This window comes from Aethalodelphis obliquidens, unplaced genomic scaffold (genome assembly GCF_003676395.1).
Source record: "Aethalodelphis obliquidens isolate GAN/ISIS:26980383/991018 unplaced genomic scaffold, ASM367639v1 scaffold2, whole genome shotgun sequence".
In the NCBI taxonomy this organism is placed as follows: Eukaryota; Metazoa; Chordata; class Mammalia; order Artiodactyla; family Delphinidae; genus Aethalodelphis; species Aethalodelphis obliquidens.
The window spans coordinates 57,514,975-57,542,870 of NW_020837946.1; the positions used below are offsets into that span (position 1 = coordinate 57,514,975).

Sequence of the window (27,896 nt, forward strand, 5' to 3'; positions counted from 1 at the left end):
CTGAAAGTGAGGGAATGGAAAAAGATATTCCATGCAAATGGAAATCAAAAGAAAACTGGAGTAGCAATACTCATATCAGATAAAATAGACTTTAAAATAAAGAATGTTACAAGAGACAAGGAAGGACACTACATAATGATCAAGGGATCAATCCAAGAAGAAGATAACAATTATAAATATATATGCATCCAACATAGGAGCACCTGAATACATAAGGCAACTGCTAACAACTATAAAAGAGGAAATCAACAGTAACACAGTAATAGTGGGGGATTTTAACACCTCACTCACACCAAAGGACAGATCATCCAAACAGAAAATTAATAAGGAAACACAAGCTTTAAATGACACAATAGACCAGATAGATTTAATTGATATTTATAGGACATCCCATCCAAAAACAGCAGATTACACTTTCTTCTCGAGTGCACACGGAACATTGTCCAGGATAGATCATATCTTGGGTCACAAATCAAGCCTCAGTAAATTTAAGACAATTGAAATCATATCAAGCATCCTTTCTGACCACAATGCTATGGAATTAGAAATCAGTTACAGGGAAAAAAAAGTAAAAAACACAAACACATGGAGGCTAAACAATACACTACTAAATAACCAAGAGAACACTGAAGAAATCAAAGAGGAAATCAAAAAATACCTAGAGATAAATGACAATGAAAACACGATGATCCAAAACCTATGGGATGCAGCAAAAGCAGTTCTAAGATGGAAGTTTATAGCAATACAATCCTATCTCAAAAAACAACAAACATCTCAAATAAACAATCTAACCTCACACCTAAAGGAACTAGAGAAAGAAGAACAAACAAAACCCAAAGTTATTAGAAGGAAAGAAATCATAAAGATCAGAGCAGAAATAAATGAAATAGAAACAAAGAAAACAATAGCAAAGATCAATAAAACTAAAATCTGGTTCTTTGAGAAGATAAACAAAATTGATAAACCATTAGCCAGACTATTAAGAAAAAGAGGGAGAGGACTCAAATCAATAAAATTAGAAATGAAAAAGGAGAAGTTACAACAGACATCACAGAAATACAAAGCATCCTAAGAGACTACTACAAGCAACTCTGTGCCAATAAAATGGACAACCTGGAAGAAATGGACAAATTCTTAGAAAGGTATAAGCTTCCAAGACTGAACCAGGAAGAAATAGAAAATATGAACAGACCAATCACAAGTAATGAAACTGAAACTGCGATTAAATATCTTCCAACAAACAAAAGTCCAGGACCAGACGGCTTCACAGGTGAATTCTATCAAATATTTAGAGAAGAGCTAACACCCATCCTTCTCAAACTCTTCCAAAAAATTACAGAGGAGCACTCCCAAACTCATTCTACGAGGCCACCATCACCCTGATACCAAAACCAGACAAAGATACTACAAAAAAGAAAATTACAGACCAATATCACTGATGAATATAGATGCAAAAATCCTCAACAAAATACTAGCAAACAGAATTCAACAACACATTAAAAGGATCATACACCACGATCAAGTGGGATTTATCCCAGGGATGCAAGGATTCTTCAATATACGCAAAGTCAATCAATGTGATACACCATATTAACAAACTGAAGAATAAAAACCATATGATCATCTTAATAGACACAAAAAGCTTTTGACAAAATTCAACACCCATTTATGATAAAAATTCTCTAGAAAGTGGGCACAGAGGGAACCTACCTCAACATAATAAAGGCCATATATGGCGAACCCACAGCAAACATCATTCTCAATGGTGAAAAACTGAAAGCATTTCCTCTAAGATCAGGAAAAAGACAAGGATGTCCACTCTCACCACTATTATTCAACAAAGTTTTGGAAGTCCTAGCCATGGCAATCAGAGAAGAAAAAGAAATAAAAGGAATAAAAATTGGAAAAGAAGAAGTAAAAGTGTCACTGTTTGAAGTTGACATGATACTATACCTAGAGAATCTCAAAGATGCCACCAGAAAACTCCTAGAGCTAATCAATGAATTTGGTAAAGTTGCAGGATACAAAATTAATGCACAGAAATCTCTTGCATTCCTATATACTAATGATTAAAAATCTGAAAGAGAAATTAAGGAAACACTCCCATTTACCATTGCAACAAACAGAATAAAATACCTAGGAATAAACCTACCTAGGGAGACAAAAGACCTGTATGCAGAAAACTACAAGACAGTGATAAAAGAAATTAAAGATGATACCAACAGATGGAGAGATATACCATGTTCTTGGATTGGAAGAATCAATATTGTGAAAATGACTATACTACCCAAAGCAATCTACAGATTCAATGCAATCCCTGTTAAAGTACCAATGGCATTTTTTACAGAACTAGAACAAAAAAATTTTATAATTTGTAAGGAGATGCAAAAGACCCCAAATAGCCAAAGCGGTCTTGAGGGAAAAAAACTGAGCTGGAGAAATCAGACTCCCTGACTCCAGACTGTACTACAAAGCTACAGTAATCAGGACAATATGGTACTGGCACAAAAACGGAAATATAGATCAATGGGACAGGACAGAAAGCTCAGAGGTAAACCCATGCACCTATGGTCAACTATTCGATGACAAAGGAGGCAAGGATATACAATCGAGAAAAGACAGTCTCTTCAGTAAGTGGTGCTGGGAAAACTGGACAGCTACATGTAAAAGAATGAAATTAGAACACTCCCTAACACCATACACAAAAATAAACTCAAAATGGATTAGAGACCTAAATGCAAGACCAGACACTATAAAACTCTTAGAGGAAAACACAGGAAGAACACGCTTTGACATAAATCACAGCAAGATCTTTTTTGATCCACCTCCTAAAGTAATGGAAATAAAAACAAAAATAAACAGATGGGACCTAATGAAACTTAAAAGTTTTTCCACAGCAACGGAAACCACAAACAAGACGAAAAGACAACCTTCAGAATGGGAGAAAATATTTGCAAATGAATGAATGGACAAAGGATTAATCTCCAAAATACAAAAACAGCTCATGCAGCTCAATATTAAAAAACAAACAACCCAATCCAAAAATGGGCAGAAGACCTAAATAGACATTTCTCCAAAGAAGACATACAGATAGCCAAGAAGCACATGAAAAGCTGCTCAACATCACTAATTATTAGAGAAATGCAAATCAAAACTACAATGAGGTATCATCTCACACCAGTTAGAATGGGCATCATCAGAAAATCTACAAACAACAAATGCTGGAGAGGGTGTGGAGAAAAGGCAACCCTCTTGCACTGTTGGTGGGAATGTAAATTGATATAGTCACTATGGAGAACAGTATAGAGGTTCCTTTAAAAACTAAAAATAGAACTACCATATGACCCAGCAATCCCACTACTGGGCATATACCCAGAGAAAACCATAATTCAAAAAGACACATGCACCCCAATGTTCACTGCAGCATTATTTACAATAGCCAGGACATGGAAGCAACCTAAATGCCTATCGACAGATGAATGGATAAAGAAGATGTGGCACATATATACAATGGAATATTACTCAGCCATAAAAAGGAACAAAATTGAGTCATCTGTAGAGACATGGATGGATCTAGAGACTGTCATACAGAGTGAAGTAAGTCAGAAAGAGAAAAACAAATATCATATATTAATGCATATATGTGGAACCTAGAAAAATGGTACGGATGAACTGATTTGTAGGGCAGAAACTGAGACACAAATGTAGAGAACAAACGTATGGACTTCAAGGGGGGAAAGTGGCGGGGGTGGTGGTGGTGGTGGGATGAATTGGGAGACTAGGATTGACATATACACACTAATATGTATAAAATAGATAACTAATAAGAACCTGCTGTGTAAAAAAATAAAATTAAAATAAAATTAAAAAAAAAAGTCTCTTCAGCAGGCTTAAGTGAGCCCAGTAGAAGAACAAGTTAAAACCGAACGCTGAGCTCTGGAGGCTTTTTATCAGCCTCCCCAACCAGGAAACCCCACTGTTATACCCACTAAGTGTTCCTCACTTCCTCCCATCTTCCCTATAAATATACAAAGTACTTTGAGGCCTCCCCTCCTGAAAACTGGTCCATATGCATGCAGTCCACCTTTCTGTGGAGTAATCACCCTTCTGTGGAGTAATGAGTGCTCAGGGCACTGGTGCCCTGTGCTACTTCTCTTTAAATTTTTCTCAATAATCTTAAATCTATATTACATGACACTAGTGACATGGGGACCCATTCACTGTAAGACACATTTTTGAATACCCAGGAATCCAGAATGTATGCTACACACATACATTTTTTTCTAAAAAAATATTACCTAGGGAAGGAAAAAGAATAATAAATAACTTACAAAACACGAAGATCTGTTATATCAAAAAGAGTTATGAAAAATAAAACCAATAAAATGTGTTAAGTCCAAATATTGATACTATGTCTGTGAATTTAAGTAGAACTGTTTAAAGAAGTCTTTAAATGTTATAGGCATAAACTACAAAAAAATTAATCAACTGGAACAAAAGCTCAACATGGTTTCAACAAATCTTGAAAGCTACGGTGGGGTTATGCACCCACAAGAATGAAATTGTACTAAAATTCTTGTTTTGTTCTGAAGACTGATAGTTCTCCCCAATATCCATTCTCCCCGACTTAAATAGCATTAGAATTTTTAGTGGCATTTGGCCATTAAGCTACAGATTAATATATCAGGCAGGGTCCATTCAGGAAAGCTGAAACCATACTAGGTATTTAAACAAAGAGAATTTAATATAGGGAATTAGTTTAACAGATGTTGGAAGACTGAAAAGTCAAAGAGGGAATGTGGCAGTAAAACAGAGGTAATAACTCCAGGAAGCAGCTACAAGTCCTTGGGCTGGAGGAACAAAGAGAAGAAATTGAAGTTGTAGAACCTAAACGTTCAGAGAAAGGGTCCCCTGGAGCTGTGACTCAGACCTCTGAGGTGAGGGCGATGAGGCTGGTTCTGGGAGTGGCAAAAGAAGTTGGAGATTAGAACCAATTGGTGCTACTGGGGTGCATGACCATTCCCAGAGTGACATGAAAAGGATAGCCAGCAAATAAGGAAGAAACACTCCCCTCTCCCCTTCTCCTACCTTCCAGCGTCCCTGCACGGCATCCTCTTGGTGGAACTTATCACAAAGTCAGCTGACAAAGAAGAAACGTAGTGTGCAGAGTCCCAATCCCAGCATCAAAAACCAGAATTTAGGGCTTCCCTGGTGGCGCAGTGGTTGGGAGTCCGCCTGCCGATGCAGGGGACACGGGTTCGTGCCCCGGACCGAGAAGATCCCACATGCCGCGGAGCGGCTGGGCTCGTGAGCCATGGCCGCTGAACCTGCGCGTCCGGAGCCTGTGCTCCGCAACGGGAGAGGCCACAGCCGTGAGAGGCCCGCGTACCGCAAAACAAAACAAAACAAAACAAAAAAAACCCAGGGGCCTCCGTGGTGGCGCAGTGGTTGCGGGGGGGTCCGCCTGCCGATACAGAGGACACGGGTTCGTGCCCCGGTCTGGGAGGATCCCACGTGCCGCGGAGCGTTTGGGCCCGTGAGTCATGGCCGCTGGGCCTGCGCGTCCGGAAAAACTCCAGAATTTAGAAGGGTGGAAATGGATCTGAGAGACAAGCATTCAATAGGCCACAATTGCTTTTCCCAGCCTCCCTTGCTACTGGGGCGGGCAGGTGAGGACGTTCTGGTTCACTGAATGAATGGAAATCACGTGTGCATTTGTTTGGTCATGCCCTTCCTTTTTACCCTTTTCCCTGGCTGCGATTTTCACATGGAGGTGAGCCATGAGGACCATGCAGATGAGGTTAACAACTTACAGGTGGTGGAGTAATAAATTAAAAGGGGCTGAGTCCCTGAAATCACAGAGCCATAGTACATTAATGCAGAAAAATGTTAATTCAGCAGAAATCGTGAAATTGAGTGAAAAGGGAAAAAAACAATACTACATAATAGACAGAAAGTTGGGTGAAATAGCAACCAACCTCCAACTTTATTCTCTGTACAAGAGATGCATATAAAACAAAAAGAGAGAAGGTTGACAATAAAGACATGAAAAAAAAGGTATGCTAGGGAAAAGCAAACTAATAAAATTGGGGGTTGGGGAATGTCCAAAGTCTAAAGTATTAAATGAGACAAAAACATTTAAAATAGTAAAAATTTATCAAAACTATAAATAAGCCTTCTATTCTGAGCAACACATCACCAAAATATGTTGTAGCAAAGTGAACCATGGATAAACTGGATCCCAAGAATTTTTTAATTCTTGAAGAGAGACTGCAAAGGAATTGGATTTCAGCTTTTGAAATCCAATTCAATTCAGCTTTTGATGTTCCAAACATACTCTTATATTAGATAAAACAGTCCAGAATTTGAGAAATGTATTCATAATTATCGGGTAATTATTCATTTGAGTCTATGAAGCCTCTGTGAGGAGACTGGGTTTTGCCTTGATCGGATGGATACTTTCACTGTCAGTCATTCTGGGAACAGCTCAGCCCACGCAGAGACAAAGCTTTGGGTTGGAGAAAGGAGGCCGTGATCTGGGGTGTGGAGATGCCCGGTGTGAGCTACTCCTTGCTCAGGTGGTCTGAGAGTGAAGCAGGCTAGGGACCCTGGGAAGATCTGGCCTATTTAGAAGTTGTTGTTCCTTTGTGCTTTTTTATTTCTGTATGGTACTTTTTCCATGATCCCTGTGGGCCTTTGGGACCGTCTGGAGTCTTTTTAAATGTTCCCCCTGACCTCAGCTTTCACTGTGGGTGATTGAGGCAAAGCTGGCGCAGGGAGATCAGCAGCCTGAGAGCACACTCCAGCACAGCAGGCTGGTGGCCAGTGACCATCCGAGTGTCTGTTCAGCCTCTCGGTTCACACCACCTCAGCACTCTTTGGGCTCCTTAACCAGATGTGGTTGCCACTGGCAGCTGGCTGGGCCTGTGTACACTGGGTCTGCAGTTGCCTGCCATCACCCTGGCCAACGAGGCTCCAGGCCCAGGACCTCATTACCAGCCCACCTCCTACTCCAAGAGGAAGGGCCCCCAGGCTAAGTGCCCACAGTCCTGGGCTGGGGCTCCTCCTATAGCCAGATTTTGTTCTTTGCTTATATTGCGGGGAGGTGGGGGAGGGTAATCTTTAATCATCGATTTGGAGGAGCTCTTTAAACTGTGTAAAAGTGGCTGCTGGGTTCACAGGAGGGAAAGCCCCAAGACCACCAAGCTGTGGTCATCAAGTAGAGTCCTAGGTTAAACACTTGGTTCCCAAGGTTCTTTGGTTTGTTTCTTGCCAACTGATCCCAAATTGCCCCCTGCTCCAATGTCTGCTGTGGGATCTTAGGGGGATAACTGTCAGTGGGGTTAGGTAAGGAGTTGGCCTAAATGTGGAGCCCACTGGGTGATTTCAGGACTTTGTTGAGCCTGTTTGTTTTCCCACGGGTCACAAGATGAGATGATTTTGAGCTGTGATGGGTGCTCCAATCAGAGAAACACTGGCAGCAGGTGAGGTGGATGACGTGAGATGAGAGTTAATGGGGGCTCATTTGGGAGCAGGACAGGTGTTGGGAGGCAGTACAGATGGCTGAAATCTGGGTGGCATGCTATGGGGTCCCTGCTGTGTCACCCTCACTCTTCAGCAAAGTCAAAGAGCATCACACAATATTGAACGTTTTTGGAGTCCTTAGGACAATGCAGAGAGCTGGAGCTTCACGTGTGGGTCTGATCCACACCTGAACCAAGGAGAGCTGGACTCACGAGCACAGAAAGCAGCAGGAGAACATAGTGGAAGTAGTGGGGAGGCTTTCAAGTACTTATAGTTTCTCGAATTTGGGTTTGGTCCAAGTTTCATCAAGATTTCTGGAGAAACACAGAGGCCTCAAGCAATGAAGAGTCTAAGGATATTTCTTGTAGTGGCCTCCAAATTAGCAGAGGTCCTGGATCACAGAGACCCAGCAGGAAAAAGACGACACACTTAAATTATGTAATGTGAGGAGCATTTAATAAAGGAATTATATACAAAGAGCAGGGCGTGGAGGTTCTGCAAGTTCAGTGACTGGGGCTAGTCACTGCGAGGGCAAAGACAGTGAGTAGTTACTGAAACCCAGAGAAAGAGAGAGAGCTGTGTGGTGAGGGCTGCCTGACAGATCCTGGGAAATTCAGTTGAGAGCTGCAGCCAGCCCCCAGTGACCCCACAGGAAGGGACCTGGATGAACAAATATCCCAACCTCTTTTTCCACCTCCCTCCAATCTCCTGTCCACTGGCCAGACTCAAACGGAAGCCAGAGGACAAAGGAAACTGTCCATCCCATCTACACAAGTCAACCCCCCGGGGCACAACCAAGATGGAGACAAGCTGGAGACAAGGTGGACATTGGGCCTGGGCTGGGGGAGGGAGAGCCAACGGCAGATGTCCTGCACAACTCCTGTATGGTATTTAGTTTTCTAACAGAAATAGCAATGAACTTGAAAGAATGCACTTGTACTTAATCTCTGCTATTTATCAAGCATTCTGTACCAAAAACTTCACAACATTAAAAAAAAATGTTCTGTTTGCCATAACAACCCTGGGGGTAGGGGTGGGGGGCAGATACTGGTATTACAGGTGAGAAAGCCAACGTTCAGAGAGGTCAAGAGGTGTGCCCAAGGTCACAGAGGTGATCAGTAGCAGGATTAGTGTTCAAACCCAAGATGCATAGAGAGCGAAAGGAAGGCTTTGGGTTGGTACATAAAGCGGTACATATCTTACCGCTTCTAATGAGAAAGAAAAAATGTATTTATTTTACTTAAATAGCTGTTCTATTAGCTTGGAGTATCATAAGAGATTGATAACTTCGGTTGTTAACAGAGTGTTTTTAGTAATGAATTTGCAGAAGACCTGGTATGTCTAGCATAGGAGTGACAGGCACTATTAAATGGGACTAAAAAAGGCTAGTAAGCACCTTTAGTTTAAAGGGGAATTTGATTATTTTTTAAATATGAAATTTTAATTTTTAAAAAAAGGTGCAAGAATTGCAAATACAAAGTGACTTCTCAGTCAGGCAAACATTCATACTTCTCTCTCGCATAGGACCTGCTTCCTGCATCACTACCTTCCCCAGGTCCTTTTGAGGGGAAGAAAAGAAAGACCTACTCATCTCCATTTCATTCCAGGACAAGCAGGACATTATGTAACACTCAAGAAAAGCAAAGTTTTCATTTTATACCATAGCTGGTCTAGAGAATTGGAATGAGTTGGAAAGCAAATATTAGGACTGAACTGCAGCTGGTAGCATGTTTACCTTACAGTACATTTCCTTCTGAAAAGGTGAATCAAAAGAATTTTACTTTTGCATGAATTGAACAAAACACCACCTAGGGGCAGTCAAAAATATTTTAAAAGTGAAGAGAACATAAGTTCCTTGTAGAAAATTTGGATTCAATTCACTATCAGCTTATTTTACCAGGTAACTTTAGTTAAATATTAAAAAAGGGCTTACATAATTCGGGTTTTGGGGGGCTATAACTGTAAAATGTTGGGCAGATAAATTCCTGTTGCACCCAAATACCCCTGAATACTCCTTTCTTAATGCATGCGTTCCAGTGCAGTATACACAGGCAATGGGACACAGTCTCTGCTTGGAAGCCCAGAAAAATACCCTCCCCACATTTCAAATTGTTCATTTTCAAAACTAGCAGGCGATGATAATTTGCTTCACTGGACGTACCAATGAGCCCTGCAGTGTCCCTTCTCTGTGTAGCCCCAAGAGTCACCTCCACTCTTCTCAAAACTTTTATCCACGTGCCCACCTCTCTGAAAGAGATCCTCTGCCTACGACTTCACAGAGAAAAGGAGAGTCGTCACATGCGAACTCACTCAACTTCCTGCCACTGAAGCTACACACTTCCCTCCTGCCGTGTCCAGGTCCCTCCCTGCTGACTCATTCCAGCTTCGTTACAATGAGCTGTCTCTCCCATCCTATAAGCAGACAAACCTCAAACTTATTCAGTGACTGCCTCTACCTTTAGTCCTATTTTCCTTCTTTACAGGTTATCTGCCTTTGCTGTCCCCAATTCTTTATCTGCCATTTGTTCCTTAACCAGATGGAATCTGGGCACTTAAGGCTTCTCTGCAGCATTGACCTCCAGTGGCCATTCCTTCCTCACTGAAGTGATTTTTGTCCCTTGGCTTCTATGGCACTGTCCTGGTTTCCCCTCCACCCTCACCTCCCACTTTCCTCTTCATCTGCTTGCCCTTCAAACGTTGGTGTGCCCTGGGGATGGCCTTCAGCTCTGGGTGTTTAACCCACTTCCTTGGCTTAATTTTCTGGTGGACTGAAGGAGTCTGCCACCCAAACGCCTACCTCATTGTTGTTCAAAGTATTTAGTACCTTCTTTTCATTGTTCATTTATACTCTGCCTTGTTGCAAAATAGAACTGAAGTGTAACTATATGTCTATAAAAGCAAGAACTATGTGCTATGTATTATGCCCAACAACTTTAAATGATTTATCTCATCTAATTCTCACAGCAAACTCATGAATCAGGTTCTACTTCTTTCATCTATTTTGCAAATTAAAACACCAAGGCTCTGAGCAGATAAATAATTTTTCCAAGGTCATACAGTTAGAAAGTAATAGAACTAGGATTCTACAATGGGGTAACATTTTAATATTAAATTATACAATTTTTATTTCTTTACCCTACTCCTCTCACCCCAACCATTAAGCAGTCATTGTTTTCTAGGTGCATGACCTATGGAAACAGTCTAGAACAAAGAAGTTATAGCTCAATGTTGCCTATCAAAACAGACATTTCTAAAGCCTGTGGTAGAAAAAAAAAGTAATGAGAGGCCTGGCTTTCTACTGTAAGAACTAAGCATTTGAATGAGACAAGGATTCTTGCTGTACCTCCAAACACTGAGAATTAAGCTTGGAAATTTACAGAATGTACCAAGAACCACCGAGAAGAGAAACTGCAGAATGTGACATACAGGTCATGCTTCCTGAGTTGGGGAGGAACTTGGGAAGATTTGGGGGGATGAGTACTTAAGACATGTGAGAGCCTGTTCCTTGAACCCCACTTTGGGGCCAACATTCTGATATAAGGGAGTGATGATGTCCAGGAGACAGATGTGGGGAAATTCAAAGCAGATGGGCTTGTTTCCTGCTTTTTAGTACATGGCAAAGAAAGTCTGCAATTCTCCCAGAGATGCCCTGTGTTGGAATGGTGCCAGAGTAACACGACCCCAGGAGCTGGATTAGCAGTGGATGTGAGAGCTGTTTAGATGGATGTGTCCCAGGATAGCTTCACAGAGGCCTGGACCCTCCAGAAGGGGACAGGGAATGCAGCTAAGAGATCCTGGACTCCAAAGGAGGGGCACAGAAGTGCTGAGAGACTTGGGAGCCTGGAAGAGATATAGGGTCAGGACAATGGGGTCTCAAAAAAGCTGGAGGCAAGACTCACCAACCTCAGCAGCGAAGCCTGTGTACAGCGATCAAAATCCAGGTGGCTCTAGCCCACTAGAGGGACTAGACTTCAAGGGATACCCGCAAAGACAGAATGACAGCTTGGGGTCTGGGCCACCCTTCCTCATTGCTATTATGTAATTTGAGGTTCCCTCTGAGCCAAAATGTCACTGGGGAAGAACAGAATGGAAGCAGGCACATCCCCTGAAAGATGGAATACTCACACCAAAGAAACATAGTAAACTTAGCGGAGACTGGGGCTTAGGAGAGAGGAATTTAGGAAAGAGTGAGGTGAGAGTCTAGGCACAGAACTGTCAAGTCATGGAAAAGTTCCCCATGTCACATGTCCCCTGGAGTTGTCTCTGTTTTTCTGCTTTGTCCCTTGGAGTGACTGGTCACAGCAAGCCTGGTGGCCAACCGGCCTGGACATAGCTGGAATGGGACTCTCATCACTGCTGCTCATATTATTTTTGCTTTTTTCCTCATTTTATTCGTTTGGCAGATTGGGGGTCAAAAATACTTTGGGGAGTAGTAAGCAATAAAGTTTAAAAGCTAATTAATTTGAAACCATGGTTGTGAGAGTTTGTCTTTGCTGAATATTTCTGGATATAATCAAACACCTCAGGATAAAGCAGAAGGGACAGGCTCCTGCTCTCGGTGCCCATGGAGTTCTTCCCTAAACCACGAAGTTTCTCTTCTAGTTATGTTCTGGGGTACCCTCACCAAATTTTTCATTAATGTGTGTAATCTGTGTGTGTGTGTATTCCTCAAGACCCAGTGGAACCTGAGTGATGAGAACAACACAGAAACCAGTATACTGAACAAGTCATAAGGAACAGACCCCTCAGGCGGTGCAGCAGACACCAAGGTTTTCTACCCACTCACATTCCAACCCTCTTCTTGGTCCCTTCAGTCCTGACTTTGTTCAGGAATCACGCATACGTGTGCTTCAGGGAACTCTGGTCCCTAGCTAAATCAATCCTTATAGTCCCAGGCCTCTTGCCAGTGATTAGTTTAGTGATGGACTAAATTCTTCCCAATAATACAGAAAGCAATGGCTGCTGAGTAGGTCCTGGGAGAGTTTGGGAAGGGCATCTATTCATTTGCCAGGGCTGGTGTAACAAATTACCACAGACTGGGTGGCTTAAGTAACAAAATATATTGTCTCACAGTTCTGGAGGCTGGAAGTCTGAAATCAAGATGTCGGCAGGTCTGGTTCCTTCCTGGGGCTGTGAGGGACAATCTGTTCCAGGCTTCTCTCCTTGGCTTGTAGATGGCCGTCTTCATGTTCACACGGCTTTCTCCCTGTGTCTTCACATCATCTTCCCTCTGTGTGTTTCTCTGTGTCCAGATGTTCCCTTTTTATAAGAGAAGACATAGAGATAACAGAGAGGGAGGCCATGTGAAGCCGAGCCAGAGAGGAGTGTTGCAGCTACAAGTCAAAGAATGCCAAAGACTGCAGTAACCCCAGAAGGCAGGAGAAAGGCACGGAACAGATTCCCCCCTCAGAGCCTCCAGAAGGAAGCAACTCTGCTCATACCTTGTTTCAGTTCTGGCCACCAGAACAGTGACAGAAGACATTTCTGTGTTTTAAACCACCCAGTCTGTAGTAATTTGTTATGCCAGCCCTATCGCACAACCTGTGTGGCCAAAAGCACTGCATTCACACAAACAGAAGCTCCTCTGAATTGGCTGAAAACTGTCATACCTGCGATAAAATCGCCAAAAAGTAAGCTGAACGCTGACTCTCAGCAGACATGCAGGAGTCACCAGGAAAGCCAGCTCCTGCACAACCAGGCTCAGCCACCCACAGCAGGATCGACGTGCTGGGTGCAGAGCCTGCTGTAGCAGTGATGACTGCTGTCCCTGGGACCTGGGGAAAGGAGCCCAAGTCTCACAGAAGGGGAGAGTGGACAGAAAGCACTAAAGTGGCCAGAGGAGACCAAGAACAGAAACTAGCCCTGGCTAGTTAGCTGACAACATCACACTTTAGGACAATGGGGCTAGGAAGCTGCCACTGGTTCTGCTACCCCTGGACACTTAACACTGCACTGTTGTCCCAGTAAATAATTTCTCAGCGGTCCCTTCATCTTTGAATTATTGCACAAGAGTTAAAGCCGCAGGTGGCAGCATCTGACTGGCTGAGCCCAGGTCCCGAGATGCCCATGCTAACTCCTGAGGGATGGAGAGAGAGAGAGGTTACCTGTCGGCTCCCGGTTCTGTCATGGGAGGGAGGCCTTTTCCCACCCAGCCTTATGCAGTGGAAGACTCACCCAACATAGAAATAAAGTTTGGATGCTGAGTGTGCAAAGGAACTAACAAGCAGCCCCCACAGTGAAACTACGCAATGGAAGCATCAGAAATAAAACCGAGTAGGAGCTGGAACCAGAAATGCGGAGGTCTGCTTCTCAGCTGAAATGGTCTGGGAAATGAAGGGAAACTTCATTGATTTAGATAGGAATGACTGTAAATTTGTTTCCATTTCACTGGGCAAGGGCGGACTGAACAATACCTTGTAGGGAGCACTTGAATGAAAAACTTCAGGTTTGGCAACGCTCCCGAGGCCCCGGACAGCACACGCAACTCTCAGAACTCGCGCGGCCGGGAAAGGGGCAGGCAGCTGTGCGCATGCGTACCGCGGGGCGTGGACTCGGAGTCCCCCTGCCGGCGCGGATTTTCTCCAACTTCCCTTTCGCTGAGCCTTCAGTGCGCAGGGCTCACAGTGCCCAGCAGCCTGGGGATTAGTAAAAGTGGGCCCAGCTGCAAAGTCTAGTGTGGGTTCCCCAAATAAGAGTGGAGAAGGGGTGGTTAATCAAGAACGCAGTTCTTGGTGGGTCGGGATGGGGACTGGAAGCTGGGTGTTTTTTCATTTCAGGATGCAGAAGACACCTCAGGGCTGAAGCAGAGAATTTCTGTGGTCCTGAGACTGGGTGCAGAGCTGACACTGTGGCTCTCAGGAGTCTGCCCCTTACCCCGATGGCCAGGACAGGGGACAGATGCCTGCTAGACGCTGTGGCCCTGCAGGGCCCTTCCTGGCCCATCTTCTTCCTCCCCCTTTCTCACGCTCCTCCAGCATCTGTCAGCAGAAGAGAGGCTGTTCTCAGCAGGTCTGTTCTCGCCACTTGTGTGACTCATGGCTTTTTGGCCATGTCTTCTCTCTTGCCCAAGACTTGTATATACATGTAGCCCGGATCAGCTGAGTTTTATCACTGCTTCCTAGATTTCCCCTGCTTCCCTTCTCCAGCTTGAAAACCCAGAACTTCCTCCCACCTGCTGCCAGGTGTCACGTTAGGGCTTCCTGTGTCTGTGCCACACATCTCGGAGACATACACAGGATGATACGGAACAAGTTTAGATTGTTGCCTGGGGACTAATTCACTGCTAAGCAATGTCAATAAGTCCCTTTGGGGTTGCTGTGAACAGGCCTCCTTGGCTGCGGGTACCATCTAGGGATCACTGGTTAGAGAACAGTGCTTCTGTGGCCATGGTCCCTGGGTCTGACACCCTCATTTATGGGGACAAGCCCAGCCCCAACCAGCCTTCTTAGAAATACAGTTTGGCTGTGAGTTAAAAAAAAAAAAAAAATCTAGGCCTAATTAAATCCACAAATCTTAAGTGTACGGAGAGTTTTTATGAATTTATGTCCCTGTGTAACTGCCGCCCAGATCCAGATACACATGTGATTGGACTTGAGAGGGTGAGTCAGAGCCAATTCCCATCGGGGGATGGGGCCGCCTAAGGCAGTGGTTCTTAAACTTTAACATGCATCAGAATCACCTGGAAGACTTGTTATAACACGGATTGCTGGGCCCCACCCCAGAGTTTCTGATTCAGCAGGTGTGAGATGGGCCGAGAATCTGCACCTCTAACAAGTTCCCAGAAGATGCTGATGCCGTTCTTCAAGGCCACACTTAGAGAACACCACCCCAAGCCAGGATCAAGGATTGCCAGTAAGTGTTAGTTAAGCATACAAAGAAGGAAAGTCCATTAGCAGAATAATTTTGATTAAAATGAATCAGCCAGGTGCTTAGCAGGTGGTTTTTAAGTTCTGGCATTCAGTTGTCTGGCCCAGAACACTTTGATCCAATCTTTGTTTCCAGCAAAGGGGTCACCAAAGTTATAAGCATAGATTGCATCAGCACATTACCTCTTGAGACTACTTACCAGGGAATTAATCAGTCCAAAGAGCTCAAAGGATCGTATGCTTTTTCTTTTTTTTAAATTTATTTTATTTATTTATTTTTGGCTGCATTGGGTCTTTGTTGCTGCACACAGGCTTTCTCTAGTTGCAGCGAGCAGGGGCTATTCTTCTTTGTGGTGCGGAGGCTTCTCATTGTGGTGGTTTCTCTTGTTGTGGAGCACAGGCTCTAGGCACGTGGGCTTCAGTAGTAGCGGCACGTGGGCTCAGTAGCTGTGGCTAACGGGCTGTAGAGTGCAGGCTTAGTAGTGGTGGTGCACGAGTTAGTTGCTCAACGGCATGTGGGATCTTCCCAGATCAGGGCTCGAACCCGTGTCCCCTGCATTGGCAGGCAGATTCTTAACCACTGCACCACAAGGGAAGCCCGGATCATATGCTTTTAAAATCTAGAAGACTCACTATACCCTTTTACAGTCAGAGAAAGGGTATTGACAAATTGCTCTGAGATCCTTAGAAGGAGATTAACCAGTCAGTACCTACTGTTAGGGCATTTAAAACATTTTTTAAAGGAGCACTGTGGCATAATAAGAAATATATATCAATATTTGGTCTTCGTCCCCATTTCCTGACACACAGTTCCTAAAACCCTTGGAAACTCTGGAGAGGGATAAGTATCTTTTGTATGCCCATGAGATGACTGGTACCTGGAGGCCCCTAGATGGCTTCTGGATGGAACTCCAAGGCATGAGGAGAGGGTTGGAACTTTTAGTTCCACCAACCTCCCCACCCATGACTGGAGAGGGGCTGGAGATGGAATTCATTCACCAGTGGCCAGTGATTTCACCAATCATGCCTACATAGTTAAACTTCCATAAAAACCCCTAAACCAGGGGTTTGGAGAGCTTCTTGGTTGATGAGAACATTGAGGTGCTGGGAGGGTGACCTAAAGAGAAGGCATGGAAGCTCTGTGCAAGATCTTGCCCTATGCGTCTCTTCCATTCAGCTGTTCTTGAGTTGTATCCTTATAATAAACCAATAATAGTAAGTAAAGTGCTTTCCTGAGCTCTGTGAGCCATTCTGCCAGATTATTGAACCTGAGGAGGGGGTATCATGAGAATCCCCTATTAATAGCCAGATGGTTAGTCAAAAGTACAGGTGACAGTCTGGGATTTTGCCTGGGCAGTCCTATAGGGTCTGCATGCTAACTCTGAATAGTTAGGGTCAGAACTGAATTGAATTGTAGGACACCCAGTTGGTGTCTGGAAAGCAGAAGAATAGATTGGTGTAGAGAAACATCCAACACATCTGGTGTCAGAACTGTTGTGATTAGGCTTCCCTGGTGGCACAGTGGTTAAGAATACACCTACCAGTGCAGGGGACATGGGTTCGAGCCCTGGTCTGGGAAGATCCCACATACCGCAGAGAAACTAAGCCCGTGCACCACAACTACTGAGCGTGAGCTCTAGAGCCCATGAGCCACAACTCCTGAGGCCTGCACGCCTAGAGCCCGTGCTTTGCAACGGGGGAGGCCACGGCAATGAGAAGCCCTCACGCCACAACGAGGAGTAGCCCCCGCTCACTGCAGCTGGAGAAAGCCCACACACAGCAACGAGGACCCAACGCAGCCAAAAATAAATAACTTAAAAAAATATTTGAAAAAAAGTGTGATTAAGGACAGCTCAAGCACATTTAATAAATGTGACACCAACCACCTAAAATGTGCATTTTTGTTTTCATTATCATTTTTCTGAACCTAGAAAGTTTTTCAGGACTTTCCATATGTTCCAGATTTTTAAACAATGATTATATATTGCTTTTATAATCAGAAAAAAACAAACCCCTGTCAACAAAAATTCAATTAACTATAAAGAAGAAAAAAGGGAATTTTGTTCAAGCCAAACTGAGAATTATAACTTGGAAAACATTCTCAGAAATCTCTGAAAACTGTTCCACCTGTTAGAAGTCAAAGGCATAGTCATATACATTTTTGAGACAAAGGATCGTACATCAAAATGACACACTGATACCTTACATAAAGGTCACCAAGGGTACATAGTCCAGGTAAGCTTGTGAAAAGTGAGCAGCAAGTCACCATGACCCCCTACAGAGCTGGGAAAGAACACTATTCTTTTAAGAAGTTACACTGCTAGCCTCACAACAAAGAACAAAAACTGATCTTTATGGTTGAGCAGACTCTCCCATCTTTGAGGAGCTCTGGTTAATGAGTAAGGCAGATGCACACGGCACATTACGGAGAGAGGAGGCCCAAACAAACACACAGAGAGAATTTTATGTTTAATTTTTTTCTTGTCCTGCCTTAAAATATAAATTTCATTTCATCACCCCCAGATAAAAAATTTCCAGGGAAAGCAACAATAGAGATCCCAGGAGTTTAAATGATTCGCTGACTGACACCTCTTGCTGCCTCTATTTGGATAAACAGCTGTATTTAAGAATTTCTGTGTTACAAGACATTTACTTTTCTTCCTAGAAACACATATATATGAAAGTGTCCACGGGCTGTTTCTCAGTGCTATTTGAATCTACGATGTAGAAGAAATAGGTTTTTAAACAATAGTCGTTTTTTAAAATACACCTTTACTGGAGTATAATTGCTTTACGATGGTGTTAGTTTCTGCTGTATAACACAGTGAATCAGCTATATGTGTACATACATCCCTATATCCCCTCCCTCTTGAGCCTCCCTCCCACCCTCCCTATCCCACCCCTCTAGGTGGTCACAAAGCACCGAGTTGATTAGTCTTTTAATATACTATCTTTCTACAGATTTTTCTTTTTGAAAAAGCAGCATGGAGATAGAGCAGTGTTTAGATATAGAATGAAAGTTTTTGTGTTTTTTTTTTTTAAAGGAAAAGTAAACCACCGCTTTCACTGTGGAGTAATTCTGGTCCCCCTGATTCATTTTAATCCCCTGTGTTTACTTAGTGTGGGCTCTGCTTCAGCCAGTAGTTGTTCTGTGAGCAAGCATTCTGGCAACTTTTTCTTTAGAAAGAAATGCACTTGCAGACAGGATCTGCACAATCAACCCTGTCTTCCGGGCCTCCAGGGCTGAAAAGGAAGTGACCAAAGTGAGAAACTACACTCAGATGGATTCGCAAGTCCTAACCTTAACATCACACTGGGGCGGGGCTTCCTCCGGGTCCTTCCGAGGCTGTGGCCACAAGCGTCAGCGGCGGGGAAAGCAGACTCCTTGCTAACCACACGTCATGGTCCTGAAGACAGGACCAGCTGGGGGCAATCTGCCGTGGGGGGCAGGCGTGGCTCTTCCCACTCCCATTAGGGCAAATGGCAACCAATGTATGCAGCTGCTTCTACTTTTCCAAAATCGCAACTCATCGGTCGAGTGTTTGATCTCTTTTAAATCTAAAAAATAAACTTAAAAAAAAAGGCATGTTTTTTCAGAATGTGAAATGAAATAGCGTAGTTATGGATGACCCATCCCTCCTTGGGTTCTTTGTTAATATGTCCCTAAACTCATGTTCGCCCGGCTCCTCTCAGGGGCAGGGGCTTGTAGCTTTGCAAGGCGGCGCTCTCCATCACTAGACAGCTCTCCTGGGTAAAGAGCGCGTACTCACTCTGAGCTGGGGTCTGCCACCGGTGCCTTCCCCAGCCCCCCAGGCTTTCGGAGCACGCCGGATGAAGTCCCATCCCTCCCATCCCTCCGCCACAGGACAGCACTTCAAGTCTCTGTTATTTCATTTTCTCTGAGTCTCCTGTTTTTCAGAGCAAGCATTTTGAAGGTTCTCAACTGTCCTTCAAATTCTCGGGTTGCTACGTGCCTCACTTCGGGCTCGCTCTCCACCAGACGCTCTCCAGCCTGTTCAAGTGCTGAATCTGTACCCCTACTTGAACGCTGAATGAAGACCCAAACATTGTACTTCCTTAATTGACACTGCTGATAGCAAGGCTGTCTAATCTTTGAAAGTTTTATGACAGCCTTGCCTTTCTTCTAGCTCAAAATGAGCTTGTGGTCAGCTAACCCCATGCCACTCCCCAAACTCAGGGTCTGTATTATATGAACTTCTGTTAAATCACCTGTGTTTAATTATTTGAGCCAAAGTAAGGGACTTTCTATATGCCTGGTTAAATAGTTAAAAACGGATTCTCAGGGAAAGTAGCCATTTCATCTAAGATTCCAACTAGTAACTGAGGTGTTAGCATATTGTTCCTTGAGAGCACATCAACATCTTTTTCATTCCTGACTGTATCATTCAAAAGACTGTCAGCATCAAAACAAAACAAAAATGTTTTAAAACACTTGCATGTATCAGGCATTGTTTAAACGCTTTTTGTAAATTAACTAATTCAATCCTCATAACCACTTTATGAGATAGGTCCTATTATCATCCACGTTTTATGGATGAAAAAGCTGAGACACAGAGAAATTAATAACTTGCCCAAGGTCACAGAATTGATACGTGGCAGAGCTGGGATTCACATTCAGGCAGTCTGGCTTCAGGAGAGGTGTGCTTAACCCCTGTGCTGTGCAAAGAAACATTTCCACTTTTCTGTCATCTGCAGATTTATAAAAATGTCTTGGATTTTAAGAATGTAGTAATTTATTTACTCAGCACTTGCTGACTCCCAGGCTTCATGCTTGGCACTTGATACGCATATACAGAACAGACAAAGGGGAGGTTGGGCACAGGGTGATTTCAGTCATAAGTGACAGAAAGCTGGCTCAGGCCAGCCAAAAAGGAGGGTCTATTGGCTCATAAATCCAAAGTGTAAGAGGAGTAGATCTTGGTTTACAGCTGATAGAATCTAGAGGCAAAGTGGTTAGAGGATGGGTAGGATTTGTTCCCAATAGAAGATGAGAAGCAGCCAACCAGGCAGAAGTAAACAAGAGCCACCTGTAGCAGATGGAGGTCTTTGGTTACAAGCAACAGAGGCCTATTCTAGCTACCTCAAAGGCAAAGGAAGTCTTAGAAGGCATGGGGTAGCTTTTAAAATTATAAAATCAACTGAAGATCCAGGCTCACCACGAACAAGAACTAGGGCAGCTCGAGGGATCCCAGTAGCATGAGATTAACTGACACGCATCTTCCCTCGATGAATCTGCACCAATCTTTTTTTTTCCCTTCATGTCTCTCCACTCAAGATTAATGAGATTAATGAGATACCTCTGTACACCAATGGCTAAAGTTAAAGATTGTACCACGTGTTGATAAGCATGTGGAGGGATAGGAACTCTCATACATTATTAGTGGGAGTGTAAGATTGCACAACCACTTTGCAAAAGAGCTTGGTTTTTTTTTGTTTTGTTTTGTTTTTTTTGCGGTACGCGGGCCTCTCACTGCTGTGGCCTCTCAGGTTGCGGAGCACAGGCTCCGGACACGCAGGCTCAGCGGCCATGGCTCACGGGCGCAGCCGCTCCGCGGCATGATGGGATCTTCCCGGACCGGGGCACGAACCCGTGTCCCCTGCATCGACAGGCGGACTCCCAACCACTGCGCCACCAGGGAAGCCCTAATTCTTTCTATTTTTGACTGTGTTGGGTCTTCGTTGCTGCGTGCGGGCTTTCTCTAGTTGCGGCGAGCGGGGGCTGCTCTTCGTTCTGGAGTGTGGGCTTCTCACTGCGGTGGCTTCTCTTGCTGCGGAGCTCGGGCTCTAGGCCCGTGAGCTTCAGTAGTTGTGGTTCTAGAGCGCGGGCTCAGTAGTTGTGGCGCACGGGCTTAGTTGCTCCCCGGCATGTGGGATCTTCCTGGACCAGGGCTCGAACCCACGTCCCCTAGCATTGGCAGGTAGAGTCTTAACCACTGCGTCACCAGGGAAGCCCTAAGGGTCTGGTTATTTCTTTAAAAAGTTAAACATGCATCTATCATCTGATCCAACCACTCCACTCCTAGGCATTTACCCAAGAGAAATGGAAGCATGTGTGTCTACTAAGACTTGTATACAAATGTTCCTAGAACTTTGTTCATAATCACCCCAAACTGGAAACAACCCCAAAACCCATCAAAAAGTGAATGGATAAACAAACTGGAGTATTCATACGATGGCTGCTACTCAGCAATAAAAAGGAACAAGCTGTTGATGCGCGCAACATGGATAAATCTAAAATAATTATGCTGAATAAAAGGAGGCAGTCAAAAAGGGTTGCACTGTGTATTAGTCAATTTATATAAAATTCTGAAAAAATGCAAACAAATTAATAGTGACAGAAAGGATATCAGTAGTTTTCCAGAGGGAGGAGCTAGAAGAAGAAATTACAAAGGAGAAGAAGAAAACTTTTTGAGGATGATGGATATGTTTATTATCTTAATTGTGGTGGTTTCACAGGTATATACCTGTGTCTAAATGTAGCAAACTATACATTTTAAATCTGTACAGTTTGTCATATGTTAATTAGACCTCAAAAAAGCTGTTAACAACGTTCTCTACAAAGTCTCCACTAAAGATTGGAAAAGAGATGATAATTCCCCTCCTCTCCCAATCACCACTATTGGATAAATTATTAAATGTACGCTAATTTCTTAACGTGTCTTTGGTAAGTTAGTCTTTGGCGGTGTTGGTTATAGTGGATGCGAAATGCCTTGGGGGAATACAGCATTTTATTAATGGTTTCATACAGCCCAATACATTTGTACACAGGAAACTAGTAAATTAGTAAATCAGAATTTTTAGATTTGTAGGAACATTAAAAAACATCTAGTTCAACTGTGACGTTTAGTAAGTAAAAAAATTCAGATTCGAAGAAAGAATTTGCCTTTAGTTATTTGTCTAGTTTAAAAAATCATGATACAATTAATTAATTTAAAATTTATCTTACTGGGCAAATGATAATCCCCCTCAAAATAAATACTAACACTAATCTTGCCAGATGTTTTCATTTGTTTGGCTGGTTTCTGCTTCTTCAATAATCTGTGATTTATCCAATCTAGAGACACTCCATTTCACAGAAAAAAAGCATGGGAAAGATGTGGCAGTCATTTGACTGTCTTTCTGAATTCAACTGTTTCTCCACCAAGGTCTGGAGAAGATACATGCCTTTCTGTGTATTGTGATGAAATCTCCGCCATCCTGCTCCGTGCTGCTCAGTCCTGCCTGGGACAGGAATCACCCCTTTGTCCAGCATATCCCACCTGTTAGTCACTCAGGAGCTGGCTCACTTATCAGATCAACTGTTGGGATATCGCAGTGCTTGTGTCCAGGTCTCCCTTATCTTCCTTAATAAGGTCCCAAAGTGCAAAGGATACTGGCAATTTGGATATGTCAAAGAGAAGCCATAAAATGCTTCCTTTAAGTGAAAAGGTAGACGTTCTCAACTTAATAAAGAAAAAAAATCATATGCTGAGTTTGCTAAGATCTATGGTAAGAAGGAAAAAAAGAAATTTATGCTAGTTTTGCTGTTGCACCTCAGACTGCAAAGTTACAGCCACAGTGTGTGATCGGTGCTAAGATAAGATGGAAAAAGCATTAAATTCATACCATAAGATATTTTAAGAGAGAGACTACATTCACATAACTTTTATTACAGTATATTGTTATAATTGTTCTATTTTATTATTGGTTATTGTTAATCTCTGAATGTGCATAATTTATAAAACTTTATCCTAGGTATGTATGTATGTATAGGAGAAAACCCAGTATATATAGGGTTCAGTACTATCCACAGTTTCAGGTATTCACTGCGGGTCCTGGACCATATCCCCTGAGGATGGTTGGCCGGGAAGGGGGGCCGGCGGGGGGCGGGGAACTGTAGTCTTTTCTTTACACAGCAGCCAGAGGGCACCTTTTGAATCATACGTTGAAATGTGTCACTCCTGTTCTCCAATCTCTCCAGTGGCTCTCCATCTTGTCTAGAGGAAGCCACAATCCCTAGGACCACATAGCAGCTCCCATTACCTCATTAACCACACCTCCTCTCACTCTCCTCTTTGCCCCTACCACCTTCCCTGCTCCAGCCTCTGACCTGGTTGTTTGAACATACAAGTATTATCCAACCTCCAGAACTTGCTGTTCCCTCTGCCAAAAATGCTCTTCCCCCAGATATCCCCATGCCTTGTTTCTTCACCGCCTCCAAGTCTTTGCTGAAAAGTCACCATCTCAGTGGATGACTTCCCTGACCACTGTACTTGAAATGGACAACCTTACCCCCTGCACTGTCTTCCCCTTTCCCCTGTTTTCTATGTCTCTGTAGCACCTAACCACTTTCTGGTATACAATACAACTTACTCACTTATTTTGTTAATTGCCTATCTTTTCATACCTAAATGCAAGCTTCATGAGGGATTTATCCTCAGCCCTCAGTACATAGCAGGGCACAGAGCAGGCACTCAATAAACATCTGTTGAATAAATGAATAAAAAGAATATCAGTGTTGTGCAGAGTCTGGGAAATGATTGCTTCCATATACTATCGATGAAACTGTAAATGGTGCAATGTTTCTGAAGAATGATGTGGCAATAGGGATCAAATGTCTTAAAAATGTGTATCTCTTGTGTAACATTAACTTTACTTCTAGAAATTTATTATAAAGAAATAATATATTAGTTAGAACCCTTTGGTTACAAAAACCAAGAAACCACTTCTAGGTCAAATAATAATGATGGAGTGATTTATTACAAGGATGAAAGGGAGAATGTGTTATGTGGAATGTTTAGACATCTCTGCCACACCCACTGTCTTAAGTTAGGCTCCCCAGGAAACAGATGGAGATAGGGCTTTGCATGCAGAAAGTTCAGCAGAGGGTGCTCTTTGAATCAATACCTGTAAGGGAGTGAGGAAAGGAGGATTGGGCAGAGGGCAAAGTTGAACTGTGAAGTTATAATCAATGCCACAGTCAATGCCATGAGAGCTCTGGAGTTGTCCCATATTGAGGCAAGGAGCCCAGGCCTTTATACCCACATATCAACCAATCATTGGATGTAGGCTGCCCCTGTGTGGAGAAGGTGTGTGACCTTGGTCCAAGCAGCTCTTTTAGTCCAAGGACAGGTCCTGGGATTGACTCAGCTCTGAGCCATCAGCAACAGACATTCCTGGCATCTGAGGGAATGGGTACTGCACTCCTGATGGGAAGGATCTGGTCAGCACACCACAGCATCTACTCTACCTACAGAATTTAAAGAAAGTTTATGTTCTTCCAAGACTTAGAATAATTGGAACCAGACACGTGGATGCTGTCAGGGTCTCTCTTATCTTTTTTTTTTTAATGCAACTCTTAAATGCTGTACTGTTTTCTGTTTCTTATTCTACACAGTCAAAGATTATTTCCAGCAGCCCCTAATTTAAACATTTTAACTTCATCCTCAGAGAGAGGGTAATTCTGAATGACCCAGCTTCGGTTGGTGTTCATCCATAGACCTACCAAACAGCTATGGTAGAGGGTGAAGTCACACGGTACTAACATGTTGTAACCATTTGCATTCCAGGAGGCAGAGAATGGTGCAAATCCATGCTTACACGTGCCGCATCTATAAAGTCACAGAAAAACATTTTCAAAGAATATAAACTAAAATGTTAGTGGCTATTTTTTGCTAGTGGAATTAACAATGGTTTCTCTTTCCTCTTTTTCTTTTTGCATATATATCTTTGTAATTGTTATATGTAGAAAAACAATATTTTTGTAACTGAAATATTTTTTAAAAGGAAAAAGTAGGCACCTGTCTCTGGCCCTCTGTACAAAAAAGGCCACTAGGTGTAGGGTATAGAAAGACCTCATATAAAGTAAGATTTTCCAAGAACTGGTATGAAGAAAATCTGGCTTGACTTTGCAAAGCTTATTCCACTGAACTGCAAACAAATGAAACATGGAAAAGCCAAATATTCAGCAGTTACAATTAACCTTCTTACCTTCTGGTGCTCCTTAATCCTCCATCATGAGTCTATGCTGTAAGTGCAAACTTTAAACAAAACCGTCCATTTGCTTTTGCCAAGATACAGCGTGGAGCAGGGCAATGTATACCATTGACCAGAATGTCATCAATATCCTAGCATGCTCCCCACCAAGAGGTCCAGCATGGAGGAAGCCTATTTGAAATCATTGTACTAGCTTTTATATTTACATTAATATATGCAACTGACGTTTGCTGAGTATCTATGTGCTGGGAAATATAAAGAAAAACACAACAGAACCCTACTTTTAATGAACTAAGGATCCAATGGGTAGAAAGGTAGAATATGTGTGTGTGTGTGTATTATTCTCAAATATATATTCACAAGTACATATTTTATATATTTGCATATATATATTCAAATAATTATAATAAAATGTAAAGTGATTTTAGACCCACACTTGAACTTAAAGCACAGAGTTCTCTGGAAGTAATGATTGTTACTTCTGGTTGGGATGACTTCATAGAGAATTTCAGTTTAAATGATTGTTTTGAGACCTCAGCTGAATAATTTCATTATATATATATATATTATTATTATATATATTATTATTATTGTATTTAATGTATCATTATATAATTTAATCTTTATATATATATATATACACACACACACACACACACACACACACACAGGTTTTGCTTTCACCAAGCATCTGTATTAGCGTATCCCTATACTGCCATGGGCTACACACACTTGAAAACTAATAGGAGGCCCTAAAGAAGAACTGGTATTAAATATGTTCAATTAAATGAATCTCTAACTCCCAATTTTGGGGGAGGAAAAGGACGCGTGCAGTTTCAAGGCCCTGAAGGTCTGGATGGCCGGGAAGGACCATAGAATGTACATGCAGTGCAGCCCGACCCCCTCACTCTAAGAGGTGCCTGAGTCTGACCCTGATTGCAGTAAGACGAGCAAACACCACTCCTTCCCTGAAGGAGATTATATTGTTAAAAAAAGGAAAAAACAGCTGGAGAAGTCAATTAGTCATTTTGTGACATTAAGTAATGGTATTAAAATGTATGTTGAATGGTAGAAAGCCGAATGTTTCCCATTATAGTTTTTGGGGAAAAGGCTTTTTGGACTTTGGGAGACTTCGGTTGAAATTGGAGGGACAAATTTACCTTAGTGCTCTGAGACTGGAAAGGGGTGGAGAACACAGAGGCAGGGTCAAGCTGAGTGAAGACCGGGCATGAGAGCTTTTTCTCATTCTGGATGTTTTCTTCTCTTTGTTAGGACTAGCACTTTATTTCACCCTGTCTCTGGAGGTTATCATTCTCCAATTTGCATTGTTCCTCAGAAGAAACACAGGAAACACAGGAAGACATACCCTAAGACAGCTGGTTTCCCTTAACAGCTTAAAAGGTACTGGGCACTTCCAATGTTTTTAAAGCCTAGGAATCGGGCTAACACAAGCCCAGAAAATAAGGAGTATTAACGAAGTCACTCATCGCTACAATCAATACTCAACAGGAAGTTGATTATTCTACCTCAGGTTGCAATTTTAAAATCTTGTCAGTAAAATAAATTTCTTCCTGGCACTCATCTTCTGAAGAACCTATTATATTTCGACCGCTTGCAATTCCTGGGCGAGCAGTGTCTGGGCACTGTGGTGGCACTGATTGGTCCCATGACAGGAAAGTTCTAAGGACCTTTTCCCCTTCCTCTTCCTCTCTCTCCTGCTTAGCCAGCTGTCTCCCCATAGAGATTTGATGGCAAGAACTACAAGTTCACCCACCTCCAGCATTTAAAAAATTAAACCCCACTCTAATTCAATAATATTTCTTTTATTTGGTCTGCCCCAAATACATATTAAACAGCTATGTGTTTTATAAGGCTATGCTTCCACTCATTATCAAGAGTAAACAAAATATTTAAAAAACACTTTCTTCTACCATGCTTAGTTCCTTAGTTGTGGAAGGGTCCACTCTAGTGCTAGTCTTTCATCTTTTTAAGGCTAGTGTTCTCTCTCTATTCTCTAAGGCCTCTCTCTGAGGCCTAACTCTCTGAAGTTTAGCCTCATTTCCCCTGGATATTAGGGGTTTTGAGTGATATCCCCTGGAACTTGCTGAAAGCTAGGCCCGCTCAAAGTTGAGACCAGAAATCTTAGAAGTTGGAACTGACAATTGCAATATCAGGTGGGTAGAGCTTGAACTAGGAGCCACTCTCCTCTCTCTGTCTACAACCTATTCTACACACAGATCTCAGATTCATCCTTCTGAAGGTCAGCACTGACCATAGCACTGCACAGATATTTGCCCTGGTTTCCCAGTATCTATACCAGCAATCTCCAAAGTAGAGTGTGCATACCCCAAGGGATATGCAAGACTTCCACTGTCTCATGGAAAGAAAAAGTAGGACTTCTATGTATAGGTATTATTTTTCTAAATGAGGAGAAAATTAAGCTTTATTAGTATTTTATGTACAGAGTAACACAGATTCCCTTACTCAGTTTGTATGTTGGAAAACCCCATA

General features: G+C 42.8%; 2 long non-coding RNA genes across 4 annotated transcripts in view; one reads left to right on the plus strand and one right to left on the minus strand.

The window, feature by feature from the left end:
* LOC113631362 (uncharacterized) overlaps positions 1–14,411 on the minus strand; it is an 81,001-nt gene extending 66,590 nt beyond the window's left edge. For all 3 annotated transcript variants that reach the window (XR_003437286.1, XR_003437283.1, XR_003437285.1), the window contains exons 1-2: positions 13,938–14,411; positions 12,596–12,783 (exon numbers count right to left, since the gene is read on the minus strand). This is a non-coding gene — a long non-coding RNA (uncharacterized LOC113631362). The remainder of the gene's footprint in view (positions 1–12,595; positions 12,784–13,937) is intronic.
* On the plus strand, positions 12,790–20,527 carry LOC113631366 (uncharacterized). Its single transcript, XR_003437288.1, has 4 exons — positions 12,790–13,824; positions 14,301–14,532; positions 15,197–15,375; positions 18,573–20,527. It is a non-coding gene; the product is annotated as an uncharacterized LOC113631366 (long non-coding RNA).
* Positions 20,528–27,896: the final 7,369 nt, after the last annotated feature.